We start from the raw sequence: 20,435 nt of genomic DNA, 5'->3' as shown, positions 1-20,435 counted from the left end.
TTTTAAAATTTAATTTATTAGTTTTCTTTTCAGCAAATACAGGCAGTTTGGTACCATTGTTTAGGCTCATCCATGATCTACCCCCACCCATTGGACGGACCCTCCTTGTTGATGTAAATGGGTCGTGTATTGTGGAGTTAGCCCACAGTTATTGGTACGATAAATGTCTCTGCATATCATGACCCAACATGTGACTCTAACATTCTTTCCGCCCCCTCTTCCACAAAATTTCCCAATTGTCCTTAGTTTCAGTTGGGCCCCTTTTGAGGTATATTGGGGCAGCTCTCTCCTTAGGATCTGCATCTATCTGAAAAAGAGAAGCAGATTCTCCAACGGAGAGTAAGTTAGCACCTGGAAAATTGAGATAACACTTACTTTTTTGATAGAGAGTTTGATAGGTGTAGGCCCTCTTGTACCCATGATTTATGGTAGCTTGATATTGGAGAGTGGTCTTATGTTTGGGTATGGTTCTGACTTGTTTCCCAGCTCCAGCTATGGGTCTCGTACCACTGAGGGGATCAGTTAGCCAAATCAAGAGCAGTTGGTTCCCCACCATGGCTGTGTGCCACTATTGCACTTGTGTGGGCATCACATCAGTTATTTGTTGCTAATTAGGTTACATAATGAGTTGCTTGGACAGAAATTGGTCATTTCCTCCAGTCACTCATGTAGCACCTTCTGGCACTAGACACAAGGCAACAGTTCTTCTGTATAAGAGCAAACTCTCTGAAAAATAACCAAAAGAATAATCTAATTTACAATAGCTATCAGAACAAAAAAATATATGCAAAAAAATTTAATCAAACAATGCCAGGAATGGGGTATCTTCCAGTGAGTGATACGCCAGGGAGATCCCTGATGCCCCCAAAACATTACAGGCCATTGCCGAGGCCCTTGGTTTCCCACCAGGAATAGATGGTAAGACCCTATTGCTGAAGACTCCACATACTTGGGCTGCAAGGCCACTGAAAAATCCTGCTGGAGCTGAGCTGAGCTGATAACCTCCTCCATGTAGACCAGCTGACAGAAAAGTGGAAGAAGCCATTCTGCATGCAGTTCAATGGGAGAAAGAGAAATCACCAGTGAAGATACTCATCAGTGGACACTGCAAGCCTTATAATTGGCCAGCTAGGCCAAATGAGCCAATGGGTGAAATAGTGGCATGTCTGTTATGGGGGAAACCAACTGCCCTCTAATTGGACTGGAGTCCCGCTCCATGGGAAGGGAATACATCCCTGATATTTAAAACTTAAAACAGGGATAGTCATGAGACCTAGGGGTGTAACATCTGCTGTTGTCTGGCCAAATGTATATACTATGCTTATCTAACTGCCCAGTAAGCACTTCTGTTAATGTTAATGCTACTCTCACTTTTGGGTGAGAATCTTCTCTTTTCAGATGGCAGTGACCTTGGGACAACTCAGAAGGTATTATGGTGATGGAAAGAAATGACCACAGTGCTCAGTACTACAATATCTGTATCACACTTTCCAAGGCTCAGGGTCTAATGTAGAAGAGGTGGCAGAAAGAATGTAAGAGCCAAAGGAAGGGAAGGACTCCATACAACATGCTCCCTCCAGACACAAAATGGCCTGGATATCCATGGCTTCACAGTGCCTGATACTACCTGCATAAAACCATTGTAAGAGGAGGAAAAGATCAAGACATCAAAAGTAAAGGTGAGAAGGATTGAGATGGGGAGAATGAATGATAGAGAGTAGAGTTTCAAAGGGACAAGTGGGGGGAGGGAGGGTATCACCATGAGGTATTTTTTATAATCATGGAAGTTGTTAATAAAAAATTAAAAAAAAAATAAAAAAGATGAAAGATTTCACAGTGGAAATTATAAAACAGTGATGAAAGAACTTTAGGAAGACACAAACAGATGGACTGGGAGAGTTAATACTGCTAAAGTGTCCAAATACTCATGTGTTCTATAAACTCCATGCATTGTCTTTCAAGTTCCAGTGGGAAACTGGGTATGGTAGCACATACCTGTAATCTCAGCACTTTGGAGACTGAGACAGAAGGATAGCCCTGAGTGTATGTCTAACCTGGGCTATGCAATTTCTAGGGCATCCTGAGGCTACAAATTGAGACTGTGTTTCCAGAAAACAAATAAACACACAGGTTATACTCTGACCTACACACACACACACACATACACACACACACACACACACACACATGTAATAATAACTATGTGCATAATGTACATCTTTACCAGTTAGATCTAGTCATTCCTCATTATATGTGTACTTCAAAACATCACATTGCACACAGTAAGGAGCTATCTCTACCAAAAATAGAATAATGAAATAATTGCATAAACTTCCATTTGAGTTCTTTGGTATGCAATGTGCAAAATGCAGGGAAGACCAGTCAGTGGAGCAACCACCATCACTTTGTAGGCTGAAGGTTGGTGAGAATAATGGTCCTCAGCAGCCTATCCCTGTGAAGCAGGAAGTGTAAGTACCATAGATTACTTGAAGAAAGGTCAAAGTGTGACATCTACCATGGAGAAAATGGAGTATTGAAGATGGATTCTCCTATCTGATGAGAAAGAAAGAGGAATCCTGCCGCAGCCAGAGAACAGTACAAATCCTGGTTGAGAGTCTCCAATGAGAATTTGTTTTGAGCCTAAAATAGACACACAAATCCAAACTATGAAAACTCAAGACAGGGCTGGAGAGATGGCTTAGCGGTTAAGCGCTTGCCTGTGAAGCCTAAGGACCCCGGTTCGAGGCTCAGTTCCCCAGGTCCCACGTTAGCCAGATGCACAAGGGGGCGCACGCGTCTGGAGTTCGTTTGCAGAGGCTGGAAGCCCTGGCGCGCCCATTCTCTCTCTTTCCCTCTATGTGTCTTTCTCTCTATGTCTGTCGCTCTCAAATAAATAAATAAAAAATGAACCAAAAAAAAATTTTTAAAAACTCAAGACATTTTAACATAATAATGGAAACAGAAGAAAAAAATGATTAGGAGTTGAAATATATGATGCCAAAAGAATTCCAATAAATAGACAAAGAAAGAGAATAGAAACCTAAGGGCAGTTCAGGCTAAAACCAAATTTCAGGTTGTGACCCGAGACCACCTGATCCAACACCAAAAGATATATCACATTTGTGTCCAACTTTCTTATAACATCTTTGTTATGACTCTCGAGAGCACTGTGGATGGAGAGGTCTACTCAATGTGCCCTGAGTTTTAGAGATTACAAAATAGATTCATCACTGGCATCAAATCTTGCTTTTGTTTGAATTCTCCCTGTCCCAGAATCTCAGCTTCTTTTTAAGATTTGTCTATGTTGCAGGAACTTCTTTTTAGGTGTATGCCTCACCCATGCTTTCTTCTCAGATTTCTTTGACTCTTTTATTTCCAAGAATTTTGATATTATTTAGCACACTGCTATAACAGAAAAGTTATGAATGGTACAATATTCTTACTGAATTCCAGCTTCTGAGGCATTTGGGGAGAGAGATCTGAGACAAGCATCCTTATGTAGTATGAGTTGGCCTGAAACTCATCATGCAGTCCATGCTGACCTCAAGGTCACAGCAGTCCTCTTCCTCAGCCTCTTGAGGGCTGGACTACAAGCATGAGCCACCACACTAGAGCTTCTGAGGTACCATTTCCCCTCTGTGGCTATAACTTAACGTCCTGTGTCCAGCAGACCAGTCACCACTACAACAAGACAGTCAGTGGATTCGGCAGGAGGTGGCTTCAAGATCTCTATTAGCTCCGGCAGGAGGGTAGTTGCAAGTGGTTGCCCGTTAGTTAGAGCTGCTGCAAAGGAAAGAACTTGATAAGGCTGCACAAGAAGTCCCATCTTTGACCTGGACTAATTGCTATGATAGGAGTATGTGGCCTAAACTGGGTTCTTTTCAAATTTGTCATTTGAAGATAAATGATTTTCAAATCTTCTTTATGGTTTGTTGGGTTGGCTGGTTAGTGTGTTGATTTAGGTGGGGAGGAAAGAAAAAAAAATTACTTGCATTTTCTTGGCAAATTTATTTCCCCTAATGAAATTAAAGGGGAACTTTTTAGTCTGTCCAGTCTGTGATCCTATGAAGGAGCCACAGCACTTAAGCCTCTCTTGCTTGGTTTTCTTTCAGTAATAATTCCAAAACATTTGCTTTTCTTAACCTTCTACTATAAAGCAAAGGATGCCTTGCAGGAATATCTAAAATATAATCAGTGCCATCTGACTATTTGGGGAAAGACAGACCCAGAAAGTGCTTCCTAATGTTTCTTTTAAATTTTAGTCCAAACTCTTGGACTTACACCCGCACACTGTCCAGCACCAAGGAGACTGCTTCAGCAGTTCAGAGAAAGATTTGTGTCTAGGGCAGACCAAACACAGGCCCAGCACCTCATTTGCAGGACTTTCTGGGATGTTTCTCAGCTCTGTCACCCAAGATGAGGAGAAAGGAGTGTGGTGTGTTCCCTGCAGGTGTGAGAAGGCAGTTAGTAGCTCAGCAGGAGCCTCCAAACCAAGCCATAACAGCAGGATTTGTGAAAGTCCCTGGAGGTGTCGACTACACATCACACCAGTTTTTCTCTCTTAAAGAAGTTGGTAAAAAGTCATTTAATTACCGAGTGTTAAGTGAACACCTAATTACATCAAGTTGGTGAACTCCGGGTTCCCAGGGACTGGAAAAGTTTCTGGATTTTAATCCCTCTGTGAACACTCACTTCACCTGTCTCGGCATTGTGATTCTTTTAGGCTGTCTTTTTAAGAGCAGCAAAAATAGAAAGTTAAAAGCATTACTCAATTCTAAATGATAGAATGGCAATATTCTTTAAAGCTTGTAAAGATTAATTATTCAAAGGCTAAAAAATGTGATGCTGTAGATGTGTACAAGCTCTAGATTGTAAAATATACAGGTTCAATGTTTGCCCATTTGCTATCCCCATTTCTTGGGCAATCATTCAGCTTCTCTGGGAAATGGACATGAAAAACTTGAAGGTTTGTCCCCCTCCATCTGTCCCACAATTTTGGAATTTTAAGGGCTTATTTCTAGCTCTACTTTCCTTATTTACATATATCATAGTGTCTTCCTCAATGATCTCAAATACACTTGTGACTTTAGCTGCCATCTTTGCACAGGTGCCCCACAAACTTTCAGAGGCAAAGATCTCTTGTGATTTGCTGATGTATAACAAATAACTTTCCTCAGACACCAAAGAACCCAACTCAGTCCTCCACTTACAAGTGTGGTCCTCACCCATTATTCTCTTTTCTCTCCCCGTTCTCTCTCTTTTCTCCTCCTCCTTCTTCTTATTCTTTTCTTCCTCCTCCTCTTTTTCCCCCTACTCCTCTTCCTTCTTCCTCTCCATCTCTCCTTCCTTCTCTGTCCCCTGTCTCTACTCTCAAAGAATGGCTTCACTGCTCATACCTATCCACAATCAAAAATTCTTTCATTATCTTGATGCCTTCATCTCCCCAACCCCAATATTCATTTACCAGCAACTCTTATAGGTTGACTTTATACTTATTGAATATATACATTTTCCACCTCCTTGTTTATTACACTATTACAAAATTGTATCGTTTCTCCCTTCAAAATCCTCCCAACTAGTCTCCCTGAAATTACCACCACCACCTCTCTCTCTTGCCCATTTCCCTCCCACCATCTGAAGTATTACCAAGCAAAAAGTTAATCTGGGGCTGGAGAGATGGCTTAGTGGTTAAGCGCTTGCCTGTGAAGCCTAAGGACCCCGATTCGAGGCTCGGTTCCCCAGGTCCCATGTTAGCCAGATGCACAAGGGGGCGCACGCGTCTGGAGTTCGTTTGCAGAGGCTAGAAGCCCTGGCGCTCCCATTCTCTCTCTCCCCCTCTATCTGTCTTTCTCTCTGTGTCTGTCACTCTCAAATAAATAAAGAAAATTTAAAAAAAAAGTTAATCTGTTGTTGCCTACTCAAAACACTTACTTGATTCTTCATTGCTCTCATGACAGACAAAATCACTTCAAAGATCCTCAAGTTCTGGTCTCTGCTTCTTTCTACAGCCTTGATTTTGACTTTGCCTTACCACTCTGCTTTCTGGTTTCATTGGACTCATGCAGTTTTTCAAGTGGTTCTTGTTTCTTTCTGCCCAAGGATGTTTGCAAGCACAGGTCTCCTTGTGTGGCATACTAGTCCAACTCCCAACTCTGTTTAATACAACACTGTGGTGGTTCAAATGTGAATGCATGCCCCTCATAGACTCAAGTGTTTTGTAATTTGAGTCTCTAGCCACCTGGCTGAAGGAGGTATCACTGGGGGGCAGATCCTGGGGTCCAGCCCTGAGGTGTCACTGGGAGCAGATCTGAATTCCAGCCCAAAAATGTAAAGAATGGTCTGAATATTGGGAGTCCTGCTTGCTGGTATTTGTGGTCACTGTTTTTTAAGTGTTTGCTGAGTAGTGGTGGTTTTCCTTTCTGCTTGCATTTGTGAAAAGGATTTCACCATTGATGGAACTTCTACTGGATTTATAAATTTGAAATAAATCTCTTCACCCTATAAACTGTGTCTGCTTGGATTTCTGTCTCAGCATTGCAGAGCTGACTATGAAGAAAAATGTCTACCTTCTTATGTTCACAGTTAGTTCTTCCCTCTCACGCGACACGAGCTCCGATATAATTTCCTTGAGGAAACCTCTCCGGATGTAAGACGCTATGTACATTCGTTCTGGCTGCACCCTATACTTGAGAGGAAGGGTCAAGTAATGGGTACAATTCAGTCACATGCCATTCATGAGTCCCTATGTCCTAGCATCTTTCATCTAATCTTCTCAAAAGGTTAAGGTGAACTATATGGCACCTCTGTTCAGTCCCCACACTGGGCCAAAGTTCTGTACTGTTTCTTGCTACTAAGACACCATATGTTTCTATTCATAGCACTTATCACAATTGTAATTTTATAATTACTGTTACAGATTATATATGTAGTGTCTATCTTAGTAGACTCTGAGTTCTTAGACGGTACTATATCTGTCTTGGTTTTATCTATTGTCTAGCATCATCTTTGACATCATGTAAGTAATCAGTAAACATGTGGAATGAATGAATAAAAAAAGAAAATTTCATAAGAGTAAATTTGTATTTGTGAAGACATGATATTGCCTAAAACCTACTACATATGTTTTCAATCTAAACCTTAAACTAAAATTAATTATTTGATACTCAAGTATGAAGTGACTCACTGAGGGCAGTAGTGATATTGTTAATAGCATGAAAGGATGCCTCTCAAGTGATTGCTTTGACCATAGAGAGGCTCAAGGTGATGGCCTCTCTTCATATCAGGAGTTTGGAGATTTAACAAGTCTCCTGAAAGATAGAGATGCTGAATTAGCCACTTATCTTTTTGTCATAACCAAATACTGGACAAAATGCAACTTACGGGAAGGTTTTATTTTGGCCTGTAGAATATGGAGTGATATGGTCCATTGTTATGGAAAAGCAATTACAGCAAGAGTGTGATGTGGCCAATCACACTGTGCTCAGAGAAAGCAGAGAGAGGCAAATGCTGGTGCTCGGCTCCTTGGCTCTTTCGGTCAGTATAGGACCCCAGCCTGTGAGAGGATGCTTCCCACATTTGGAGCAGTCTTCCTTGTTGCATTAAATCTTCCTGTAAACACTTTCAGAGACACACCCAGAGGTGTGTTTCCAGATGATTTTGAAAACTATCAAGTTGCTAGTGAAGATTAATTATCACAAACCCCTCTTCCCATCCTTCTCCAACATCATAGACAAGGAAATATTCTTTATAGCATGAAAGGCCAGGAACTGTCTGCTTGTCCCTTAACTTTCAGCCAACAATGGTTAGAAAAGACCAGGCATCTGGTTGGTACAAATGAGAAAGACTGAAATGGAGGTACAAGTCCAATAAGATATCAGTCACTGTCTCCGATAAGAATAATTAGCTCCATCATATCTTTCATGTATTGAGCACTTAGGGGACAGGCATCATGGTAAGTGCTTGCATTGCATTATTTATTACCTCTGTGCAGTGATCCCATGATGTATTAAATGGAAGTATATAAAAGTGTCACTTTTTGACCCCTTTTGACCAACAAAAAGTGAAAATTTTATGTTTCACCCAAATATATAAAACTTCCACTTTAAAAATGAGTAATTGAACTTCCAAAAGCCTGATTGGAACACAGGCAGCCTGATTTCAAAAGATTGGGAAGAAACTGAACCCGAAACTACCTCTGACAGCGGGCATTATTTAAACTTTATCAATTCTAAATACTTACTACTGAATCCTACTTTTTTTACTGATTCTTAGTAAAACTTGCTATAATGCGATATTGTGTGTGTGTGTGTGTGTGTGTGTGTGTGTGTGTGTGTGTATAGATGACACCTTACTTCCTGACCTATTGGATAGGGATGGAATGAGGCTTTCTATAGGCATACAAGAACTGACAGGTTGAGAACCGCCTGCCTGTATCTGCAAAGCAAATAAACTTGTACAGAATCAGTCACAAGGACCAAAACCAAAAGGACCAGAAGCCATGTGCTTCCTACAGTTGTCAGTGACAGACAACAGGAAGTCTATCTCCAGCCTTGTGCTTGAAACATTATCACCTGAAACACAGCATTGCTAGGAACTGGTAGCTCACATGCTCTAGATATCTCCTTAAAGTTGGATAAAAGGCAAGTTAAATAAACCTTTGCTGAGTACTTACTGTTAGCCAGGCACTGTACTAGTCCCAAAGATGTTTTCCAGAGTGATTCGGCATTTACTCTTGTGAGGTCTTTTAATAGATGGAGGGGATGTGAAACAACTCTAGCGTGATCAAAGCTAAAGCTCAGCATGGTTCTAACGGTGAGCATAGCCTGGTGTGAAATGTTCCAAAGAAATGATTAAAACTAAGGCCTGAAGGACCAAGTAGCCAAGTGAAGTGCAGCCAGTCACTCAGAGTGGTTTGCTTGGAGCCGCTTCATTAGTTCTCTGACATAGTGCAACTTACATGCTCCTATGCATCTCACCAGAAAGTGGGATAATATTACTTACTTCATGAGATTATGGTATTAAATGTTTCACTATAGACAATTCTTAGTATATAATAGGTGCTCATTAAGCAACCGTTCTATCTTCCCCACATTTTTCCTGGTCTGACACACTGTCTGCTGTATGAGCTTGCTTTTAATCTCAGGAAAATGAGCACTTCAGGGTCAATAACTTCAGTCCATTTTGATATCCGTTAGAATTGTTGGAAGGTTGCTCTCAGGAGCCTGAAAATTATTATCTTTCATATTCTGTGGCCAAGAGCTGTATGTGAAGTCAGGGCCTGGATGTGGCCATGATCTTCAGTTCAAGCTTTGGACCATATTTTCTCATGATAAAAAAAAATAATAGCTGAAGACAGGTGTGGTGGTGCACACCTTTAATTCCAGTGCCTGGGAGGCAGAGATAGGAGGATTGCCATGAGGCCACCCTGAGAGTAATAGTGACTTCCATGTCAGCCTGAGCTAGAGCGAGACCCTACCTTGAAAATAAACAAACAAAAATAATAGCCAAACTTAGAAACAGAAAAACATAGTATCTTGGGTATGTCCACTTTGTAATATCCTGGAAAATTGCCTGTCAGTTACTTAAAGAGGCATTGCACGGGTGGGGTGTCATTTTCATCAACAATATGCTAATTAAGCTGAACGGCTGCTGATACACACACCTTTGGGACAACCAGTTTGTAGACAAGCTTCAGCCTACGTGTGGAGCCCTGGCTGGCAGTGCCCAACAGAGAGCCAATGAATGTGAGAGCCTACTGCCTTCCCCACATCACGCTGCTTGAGCAGTAGAGCAGGGTCGCTGTCAGCTGAGGTCCTGGACTGACATCCCACTACATACCACACACACCACAGGGCTGCTTGTTGCCAACTCAGCAATTTTGTCATGTGTTTCTGTTCTCTATGCTCCCATTCATTAGCTGCCAGCTCACAGGGACGTGTGAGATAATTGATGTTAATTGCTTTGTTCAATGTCTAGATAGATATTAACTATTAACAGGTTAGGATAACCATATTATGGTGGTTTGTACCTGCCCTCGAGGAGCGCACATCCTTGCAATGCAGTTGAGTATACAATATTAATAATGACAGACAATAATGATTATTAGTAATCGAAAAATTCAAGGTCCTCTAAAATCTGAAAGCTTTTGTGCATCTATATGGCACCATAGGTGAAAGTTATACACCATGAAACTTTGTTTAGTGCACAAAATTTTTTACTTAACTTGTTAATTTGTCTTAGAAACAAAGGTTTGTTGAGGGGTTGGGCAATAACAAAAGTACTTCCCAAGGCCCGCAATATTACTTTATAAAAACATCGCATAAAATTACCTTAAGGCTATGTGTATAAGCTATATATAAACACAAGTAAATTTTCATGCTTAGATTTGTGTTCTATCCTGAAGATATTTCATTATGTGCTGAAAATATTCTGCAACCACAAAACAATCCAAAATTCCCAATTACTATGATCCAAACAATTTAAGTAAGTGATCCTTAATCTGCTGTATTATCAATAGTTCTAGTACAGTATAATTATCACTGATATGATTATGACCTAATTTTTTCTAATTATTATATCACAACATATATAACATATTGCTTCCTCAATATATTTTAATCCTTTTCTGCCCCTCCATCCATGTTAGCATGGTCCTATTGAAGACTATCCTCGGGCTGGAGAGATGGCTTAGCGGTTAAGCGCTTGCCTGTGAAGCCTAAGGACCCCGGTTCGAGGCTCAGTTCGAGGCGCACATGTCTGGAGTTCATTTGCAGAGGCTGGAAGCCCTGGCGCGCCCATTCTCTTTCTCTCCTTCTATCTGTCTTTCTTTCTGTGTCTGTTGCTCTCAAATAAATAAATAAAAAACTAAAAAAAAAAAAAAAAGACTATCCTCATCTCTTTCTTCGACTCCTAGCTGGTCTTCATACTTCCCCTCTGCAGCAGTTTGATTCAGGTGTCTCCCATAAACTTAGGTATTCTGAATGCTAGTCTCCCCAGCTGATGGCAACTGGAAATTAAAGCCTCCTGGAGGAGTGTATTGTAGGGACGGGCTTATGGGTGTTATAGCCACTTTCCCCATGCGAGTGTTTGGCAGACTCTCCTGTTGCTGATGTCTATCTTATGTTGGCCAGGAGGTGATGACCAACCTCTGCTCATGCCATTGTTTTCCCCTGCCATTATGGAGCTTCCCCTAGGGTCTGTAAGCCAAAATAAACCCTTTTCCCCCAAAGCTGCTCTTTGGATGACTTGGTGACTTCTGCCAGCAATTGTGAAACAGGCTGTAACACCCTCTATTGTCTCTCATCCCTTAGGGATCTACCTGGCCTTTAATCTAATCATGTTTCAACTTTGAATAAACTCTCCAGAGTCCCCATCACATGCAATGTGCTCTCTGGCTCCTAGGAAACCAAGCAGGTTTGTTGATGTTCATGATGGTTTGATTACAAAATGTCCCCCTTATCTGCCTGCATGTTTGTGAATATTTAGTCTCCAGTAGGTGGTGTTGTTCGGGAAGGTTGTGGAGCCTTTGGGAGGTGGAGTCTTCTCAGAACTATACCACTGGAGGTGGGCTTTGAGATTTTGCAGTTCAACTGCTCTTGTTGGCTTGCTTTTCTCCTTCCTGCCTACAGATGATGTGCTGCTGGGTATCTGCTCTTGTTATGTGCCATGCCTTTCCTGTCATCGCAGAAACTTCCTCTCAAAACTGTAAGCTGGAAAAAACCCTTTCTTGCTTTTGGTCAGCTGGTTTGTCCCAGCAATGAGACAGTAACTGCCCCATGTTATTATCACTATAGCTGTTAATAAATGCATAAGTTTATGAACAGATCATTGGTCCAACATTATCACATTGATGATTTAATTTAATCCTCCCAACAAGCTTCTAAAACAGATCCTGTTGTTATTCTCATTTCACAGATGAGGAAATATAGGCTCAGAGAAGAGAATGAGTCACCTAAGCTTAGATTACATTTGATGACTCCGTGACAATAAATGCAGGATGCAGGGACACTGAGCATGGGTGCGCACCTTCGCCTAGGGAAGGTATCCAAGATGATGTATTTCCCAGAGCTGAATTTTAAAAACTCAGAATTATGTGGTCATAAAGGAAGAGGAAAGACTTCTCTGGCAGAGGAAGAGCATAAGCACAGATTGAAAGACTGATGTGGCTGATAAGAAGTACTGCCAGGGCATAATGAGCTGGAGAGTGAAAGATAGTGGAGACGGGGACAGGTTGCAGGGGCATCATGCTGCATAGGGAGCCAGGACCAGATGGTGAACAGCCCTGCTTGGTCTCCTAGGAGCCAGACAGCACATTTCATGTGACAAGGACTCTTTGGAGAGTTTATTGAAAGTAGAGACATGGTAAGATTACAGGACAGCCAGGCATGGTAGCACACACCTTTAGTCCCAGCACTTGGGAGGCAGAGGTAGGAGGATCGGCATGAGTTCGAGGCCACCCTGAGGATACACAGTGAATTCCAGTTCAGCCTGAGCTAGAGTGAGACCCTACCTTGAAAAAAAAAAATAAAAGATTAAAGGCCAAGTAGATCTCTGAGAGAAGAGCAACAATGCAGGGGAAGTATGGAGACTAGTTAGGTGTTGAGGAAAGAGATGGGGAGAGTCTCCAGTGGGACCATGCTAGCATGGATGGAGGGGAAGGGAGAGATTAAGATATATTGAGGAGGCAATATCACACAGATTGGGTGTGTGAGTTTTAAGGGTGGGATTCCATGGACAAATGCAGATGGCTCCACAAGCCAAGATGAAAAAAAAAGGAAAGCAGAATGAGCCTGGAGAAGGTGGAGACTGTGAGTTCAGTTTGGAAACTACATTACCTACACTTACTATGGGATATTCACGTAATAAGGGCCAATTGGCAATTAGTGTAGAAGTTTGAGGCTCAACTTCAGAGTTAAAGCCAGAAATAAAAATGGGAAGAGAATGTATATGCATATGATTTAATATCCTGATTTAATCCCCTTACCAGCAGATGATAGCCCCAAGGAATATGAACAAAAAATAGACAATAGCATAAAACACTTTCTTTCTATACTTCTTCCCCACCAACTTACCTTACTCTTCCTAGGCACCCCTAGATTCCAGAATCAGCTCTGCCAAGGCTAGGATGAGAGGATCCTAATTTCCAAAGCATGGTCAGGGATGCACAGATTTCAAATACTACTATAGAGTTGGTTACTCAAGTTTGTAAACTAGGATATCACCTTCAAAGCTGACAATAATTAGGATGATCTGGGGAGAAGCCACCATGCCACTACCTCTTATTCTGACATGACACTGTTTCTCTCTGGACCATAGTAAGAGATTCTTGGCATCCTTGGCCCATTACATGTGTATGCCCCAGTAAAGCCAGGCAGTCCTTGGGAGAAAGAAATCAAATCAGGTTTAGCCCTTACTCAAAGCCCCTCAGTATCTTCATGTGTTACCTAGAATAAATCCTAGGTTCTACCATCAGATACAGGCTACCAATAATCTGGCCCCTGGCTGACTTTTTGACCTCATCTCCTATAATTCCACTGGCCCACCTGGCCCCTTCAATGCTCCGCCTCACAGCAAGCACGTGCCTGCCTCAGGGACCAGGCATTTTCTTTTCCTGGAATGTTTTCCTTCTAGAAATTTTCATGGTTTCCTCTCTCATGTCATGGTTATTCTGCTTAAATTTCAAATGTAGATGGCAGACTGAAAACACATAATACATACATGTATGCTTTATCTATATCTATCTTTACATCTATAGATGAAAGATTACACATATATATCTACTCCCAAAAGCATGTAAGTTCCATAAAGGTATAAACTTTGTCTATATCACTGGCTCTTTAAACAGAATTGAACATTTAGTGCAGAATTGCCAAGTGAATAAGGGAATGAATATGTTAATGTAACCATGACATTTAAAAAATTCCCAAATCTTGAAACCAAAAAGATGGGCTAAAACAAAACAAGGCACAAGTATCAGTGCGATGACAAGTAAGCCGTAGACTTATACCAATCTTCACATTACACACAATGTGGACATAAAGTCAGACTTGGGTGGAAATGCTTCGTTGGTGTGTTGTCAGGGCCCTATCTAGGGTGAAGGTGGATTTCTATTTGGTGATATCTTATGTATGCTGCTGTCATTTTCACTAGTGGCCATTGGGAAGTTTTCTATGAAAGTCTCATGACTTTTTATTTTCTTGAGGTAGGGTCTCACAGTAGCCCAGGCTGACCTGGAGTTCACTCGTAGTCTCAAGATGGCCTGGAACTCACAGCAATCCTCCTACCTCTGCTTTCTAAGTGCTGGGATTAAAGGTGTGAGCCACCACACACAGCTATGAATGAGACCTGTTTTGTTTTGTTTGGTTTGGTTTTGTTTGGTTTGGTTTGGTTTGAGGTAGGGTTTCACTCTAGCCCAGGCTGTCCTGGAACTCACTCTATATTCACAGGGTGGCCTCGAACTCATGGTGATTCTCCTACTTCTGCTTCCCAAGAGCTGGGATTAAAGGCGTGCGCCACCACAGAATGAGACTTTATAGAACAGAACTGGGAGTGTCTAAAGTAAAACCCTAATTAATCCATGTGTTACCCTGAGCCTATAGGACAGCGCTCACTCATCTTCTGCCATGCTTCCTTCTCCATGACTCCCTTTTGTCACTTCCCTTCTTATCTCCCTAAAGGAGCCTCTCATATCCCTGCTTAGGAAGTTCCTAGGCACTGAACTCCTCCCTTTAGATCTAACATGTGCCCCTTGCAGGACTGAGAGTTCCTCATGGTTCCAGGCAAAGGACACAAACCTTTTAGCACCGTCATGTCTGATGTTCACTAGTAACCAAGCAATTAGTGACTTGAGACATTTGCTTAACATTCAGTAAAAATCTTCCAATACTAGTAAGGGAATATTGGCCCATTAGCTGTTCACTATTCAGAAATGACCTATATGGTTAGTAATTGTGCCTCGTTTATACAAGACACCAAAAAGAAACAACAACAACAACAACAGATCGATCCTCTTTTCTAAGGATAGAATGGTGAGAAAGAGATTCCTGAGGATCAAGCTCTTGGAAAATGAGGTCAGGTCTCCTGAAACTTGCTCATGCACCTCTCTGTTATGGGCTCCATTGATTAATGATTGGGGCCTCTGGGTTTGGTAGATGCATCAATAACTTTGATTACTTGACAAGGCCTTTGCCTCAGCAGCCTTTCCCTCAAACAACTCTGATCTGGAAAGCCTCACCAGATTACCCCACCAATTTGAAAAAATATCACACACAGGAGGATATGTGAACTCGAAGATGAAACAGCAGAAGCTATGATCACACTACAGGAACAGACTGAAGAATCGGTTCTTTTGTTAAACAAAAAAGTCGATAGCATAATGATTAACCTCATTCAGAGCAGTCAGCCAGCCCTCTGTGATTACTCTTAGGATAACAAAGAAAATAAGGAAATCTGATACAATGTTTTGATATCTGTGAAAACAGGAGGTTTATAAGGGTTTATGTATATTGTTCTCTGAATTCAGAGAAGAGAATAGGCTCATTGATTCAACTAGCATGTATTAAGCAGAGAACTGAAGCAAATATGGTGAATGGGCATTACGAAGGTATAATTTTCTTATACCAGCATTTCTGAGAAGTAGACATAGAAACAAGCAATGACATCAAACTCATCCATGGAAGGAAAACAAAACTGTAATATAAGCTAGGTCAATAAGAAGAAATGCAATGTAAAAAAAAAAAAGAAAAGAAAAGAAAAGCCTGAGCAAAATAAATCAGTCTATGCATTTTACTATGATGTCTTAAACTCCTACAGCATTCCTCATGCTGTGAAGCGTCAGACAAAGGCACTAACTTGAAAAACTTTGGAGTTTTCTGGAGAAGACAAAAGATACACATTAACCAAACAAAAGTAAGTACAGCATAGTGGAATGTGCTGATTGAGTGGGTAAACAGTAGATGTGTATTTCAAGAATTTGAGAAGAAGAAATCTCTGGATTGATGAGATTGGAGAAAGCTTCATGGAGGAGATGGGAATTGATTTGATATTAGATAAGGTAGAAAATTTAAAGATGTAATGAGAAAACTCATCCTAGTCAATGAAAACTAGGCAAATAGATTCATGGAAAGGAGAAAGGGTATGGCAAGGATGTTAATAATTTTCACTATTATAAAAAATGTAACAATCTTATGGCTAAATAATGTTTATGTTTTGCTCACAGAATCCAACATAGATGTTTACCATTCTCAGTGAGTAGGTGGCTAGCTTTCTGCCTGGTTATTTAAGGGTCTGGCTCCTTGTGATTTGTGGGTGTGTTCTCCCCTGTGTCTGCATTCCTCTTCCTTTACCAGCTGAATGGGAAGGAGAAAGTGAGGAGTAGTTTCACATGGAGAATTCCCAAAGGTAGAAGTGATACCTTACATTCGCCTACATTCCATTGAACTTAGAACTTGGTGCCAAGGCCACACTTTACTATAAGAGAAGTGACTACATGGCATTCTTAGTAGGACAAGAAATTAGGCTACAATAAATGCATTGAAGAAAGTCAACCTATTGGGCTGGAACAAAAAGAAGACTAGGGTGAAAGAAGCAATGCAACAAAAGATGGAGCGGTATAAGACAAGACTACTCTTTTAGGGATTGGTAAGAAAGAATAAACATGTCTAAGTGTAAAACTAAATAATGTGCTCAGGTCTCTAGAAGGCAATTACAATGTAATGGGAAGGGAATCTATGTAATGGGGAGGTCACTCAGGGAGCATGTCTGCGAAACCTTTCAAGGAAGATGTGAACACAGGAATAAGTAGAGAGGCAAGAGTATATGGGGAGGTAACTCAAGTGAGAGTGGCACAGAGGGACGTTGAAAGAAGAGTGGACGAAATGAGGACAGATGCAGAGCAAGAGCACAGAGACCATTCCAACGCTGATGGAGCGAGAGAGAGAGAGAAGGCAGACCCGGTGTTTTCTGGATATTGGGAACAAAGCACCAACTCCTCATCTACAGGACTCTCACACACTTGGCCCAAGTATATGTGACCATCTTCCAAGATGTCCTTCCTGGGATAAGAGATAGAACAGTGGGACCTCTACTGAGGTTCTTAGAAGAATAGTTGAGCTATCAAGCTAGGAAATCAATGTTCTACTGTCCTGAATGTGAGGTTAAGTCAATTAAGGCAGAGACAATAGGAAACAAGATGCTACCATAGGATTTAAACTGAGGTTTGTGTTGAAAATACTTTTCAGTTTCATGTATATGTGGATCCTAGCTACAGATGATTGGGCTTCTGTGTGCAAAGGAAAAAACTCAGTAGCAGAGGCCAGTAAGTTAAAAAGGAGATATAAAGGTAGGAGAAAGGAAGGAAGGAGGGTACATATTAGATTGGTATTGTATAAATATAAGTAGAAGAATAGATTAACGGGGGTGAAAAGGCCCAAAGTGAGGTCAGGGGAAGAGACTGAGTAAAGGAAAGGTGGAGGGAGGGCTAATCAAAATCTAAGAGGATACAAATAAATCATGTGGAATCCTCTGGTTTTGGACAATGGAACACTCAGGAGCCATAAATTATTGTTTTCAGTGCCAGGGATGGGATACCTCCAGTGAGTTGTTGGCCAGGGACGTCCCAGATGCCCCCAAAACATTATAGACAATTGCCAAGGCCCTTGGTTTCCCACCAGGAATCGATGGTAAGACCCGGTTGCTGAAGACTCCACATACTTGGGCTGCAAGGCCACTGAGAAATCCTGCTAGAACTGAGCTGATAACCTCCTCCATGTAGACCAGCTGACAGAAAGCTGGAAGAAGCCATTCTACATGTAGTTCAATGGGAGGAAGAGATATCAGTAGTGAAGACACTCAACAGTGGACACTGCAAGCCTTATAATTGGCCAGCCAAGCCAAATTAGCCACTGGGTGCAATAGTGGCACATCTGTCATTGTGGAAATCAACTGCCCTCCAATTGGACTAGAGGCCCATTCCATGGGGGCGGAATACATCCCTGACACTGAAAACTTACAGTAGTCATGAGCCCTAGGGGTGTAACATCTGCTAATGTCTGGATAAATGTATATACGGTGCTTATCAAACTGCCCAGTAAGCGCTTCTCTTAATATTCATACCCTTATATTAACACTACTCTGACTTTGGGTAGAGAATCTTCTCTTTTCAGATGGCAGTGACCTTGGGCTGACTCAGAAGGTATCATAGTGTTGGAAAGAAGTGACTGGAGTACTGAGTAACATCTCGATCACACCTTCCAAGGCTCAGGGTCTAATGCAGAAGAGGTGGCAGAAAGAATGTAAGAACCAAAGGAAGGGTAAGCCTCCTTACAATGTGCTACCTCCAGATATAAAATGGCCTGGATATCCATGACCTCATAGTGCCTAACACTACCTACACAAGACCATCATAAGAGGAGAAAAAGATCATGCCATCAAAATAAAAGACAGACTGATTGAGATGGGGAGGGGATATGATGGAGAATGGAATTTCAAAGGGGAAAGTGGGGATAGGTAGGGTATTACCATGGGATATTTTTTATAATCATGGAAATTGTTAATAAAAATTGAGAAAAAAATAAAAATAAATGGTCGCAGCATATGTCATAAAAGATGTATTCCCACATCAAGCCAATCAATCCAAATGTTATATCTGGGCATTCAAATATTAACAATAAATTCCTGAAAATTCATAATGCTTCTGAATGAAGACCACTAAATCAATCTCTCACCTCCTGAGGCTAGATGATATGTAGATGGAAGGAACTTGTCCTAATGAAGGAAATCAATCTGGCAAAAAAAAAAAAAAAAAAAAAAATCAGAGAAGTCAAAGGAACTTGAAAGTGTCTCCACTTCTCTACACCAGTCTTTTTTACTTTCAAGTTTTCACTGTTGGAGAGTCACTGCAGCTACCTCAGCCAGGCCCTTCCAGACAGGTTTATCGTGCCTTGATTCCCAAGTCATTGGAAACAGGTCTACAGCAAATGACAATATTACTTATTTGCCAGCCTACACTTTGGTCCCCATATTCTCTGCCCCTCAAGTGGCCCTTGGAAATAAGAGTTTTTAGCTGAACAGCAGGCTAAGGGACAGAGAGCTTCCCATTGACAGGGATTGCTCTCAACCCCACAATCACAGAGCTTGGTCTGGCCCCCACAGCCCTGAGGTGGGACAATCAGTGAGGTAGGTCAGGTGTGCCTGCAAACCTGATGGGAAATGCCACTCAGAAATTCTCAGCCACAAGAGCAGCATCTCAAAATAGATGTTGGAAAATTACCATCATGATCCTCACAGAGCACTTAAAAGGTTTTCAAGGGACAAAACCCAGGTCCACAAAAACAATTCCAAGGAACTATTCCTTATAAAAGTAAACAGGTAATAATTTTCCTGAGCTTCCTGACTTATTTTAAAAATGCACTTGTAGCTTTTCATGGAACTCTTGGGGTAAAAATATCATGCAGATGAATAAGCTTCTCATCCATCTTTGAATGTTCAGACACCTCCAGGAGGGCTCTGAAGCAATTATTAGAATATCAAAGTCAATTACTTCAATCATATTATTTTCCTCCTTTTCCAGGAAATACATTCCACTGAGGCAGAATGACTTTTGTTTAAGAAAGAGAAGAGATGAGTAACGGACCCATGTACATGGAAGGTATAGGGCACCAGGTGTACCAGCTCATTAGAAAAGGGGAGAACAGGGCTAGAGAGATGGCTCAACAGTTAAGGCACATGCCTGCAAAGCCTAAGGACCCAGGTGTGATTCTCCAGGTCCCACATAAGCCAGATGCACATGGTGGCCCATGCTCTGGAGATGTTTTCAGTTGTAGGAGACCCTGGTGCACCCATTCTCTCTCTCTCCCTCTCAAATAAATAAATAAATAAATCTTTAAAAAAATAAAAGGGCAGAGGAAAGTTAGGGGAGATGGGGAGAAAGGAAAGAGAGTGCTTCATCTACATACACTTTATTTTTGCTTCTGGTAATGGATTAAAGAAAGTTTATTTATTTATTTATTTATTTATTTATTTATTTATTTATTTATTTGAGAGATAGAGATTAAGAAGCAGAGAGAAGGCCTTAACTGCTAAGTCATCTCTCCAGCCCTTTTTTTTTTTGTATTTTGCTTTAAGACAGGGAAGAACTAACATTAGTTCCACATGCAAACATTTATGGATTCCTTGGGACCAGGAAGTACCAGCTTCTGGGTATCCAATAGTGAGCAACGCTCCTGTTGCTCATTAGACGACAGAGGAAATGATGCGAGTGGGAAGATTGCAGTGTCTGTGGAGAGCTCTAGAAGCAGTGTCACAGAACCCCATGGGTCGGGCCAAGTCAGGAGGTGGACTATGGCAGGAAAAGAGATGAAGGTAAAATTGAGGGAGCTAATGTCACAGTGCTGTGAGCTGCTCAGTGAGGTTGGGGTCAATTGCTGGGAGTAAATATG

This window comes from Jaculus jaculus, chromosome 1 (genome assembly GCF_020740685.1).
Source record: "Jaculus jaculus isolate mJacJac1 chromosome 1, mJacJac1.mat.Y.cur, whole genome shotgun sequence".
Classification (NCBI taxonomy): domain Eukaryota; kingdom Metazoa; phylum Chordata; class Mammalia; order Rodentia; family Dipodidae; genus Jaculus; species Jaculus jaculus.
The sequence above is the reverse complement of the archived record's forward strand: the minus strand, read 5'-3'. Positions refer to the sequence as shown.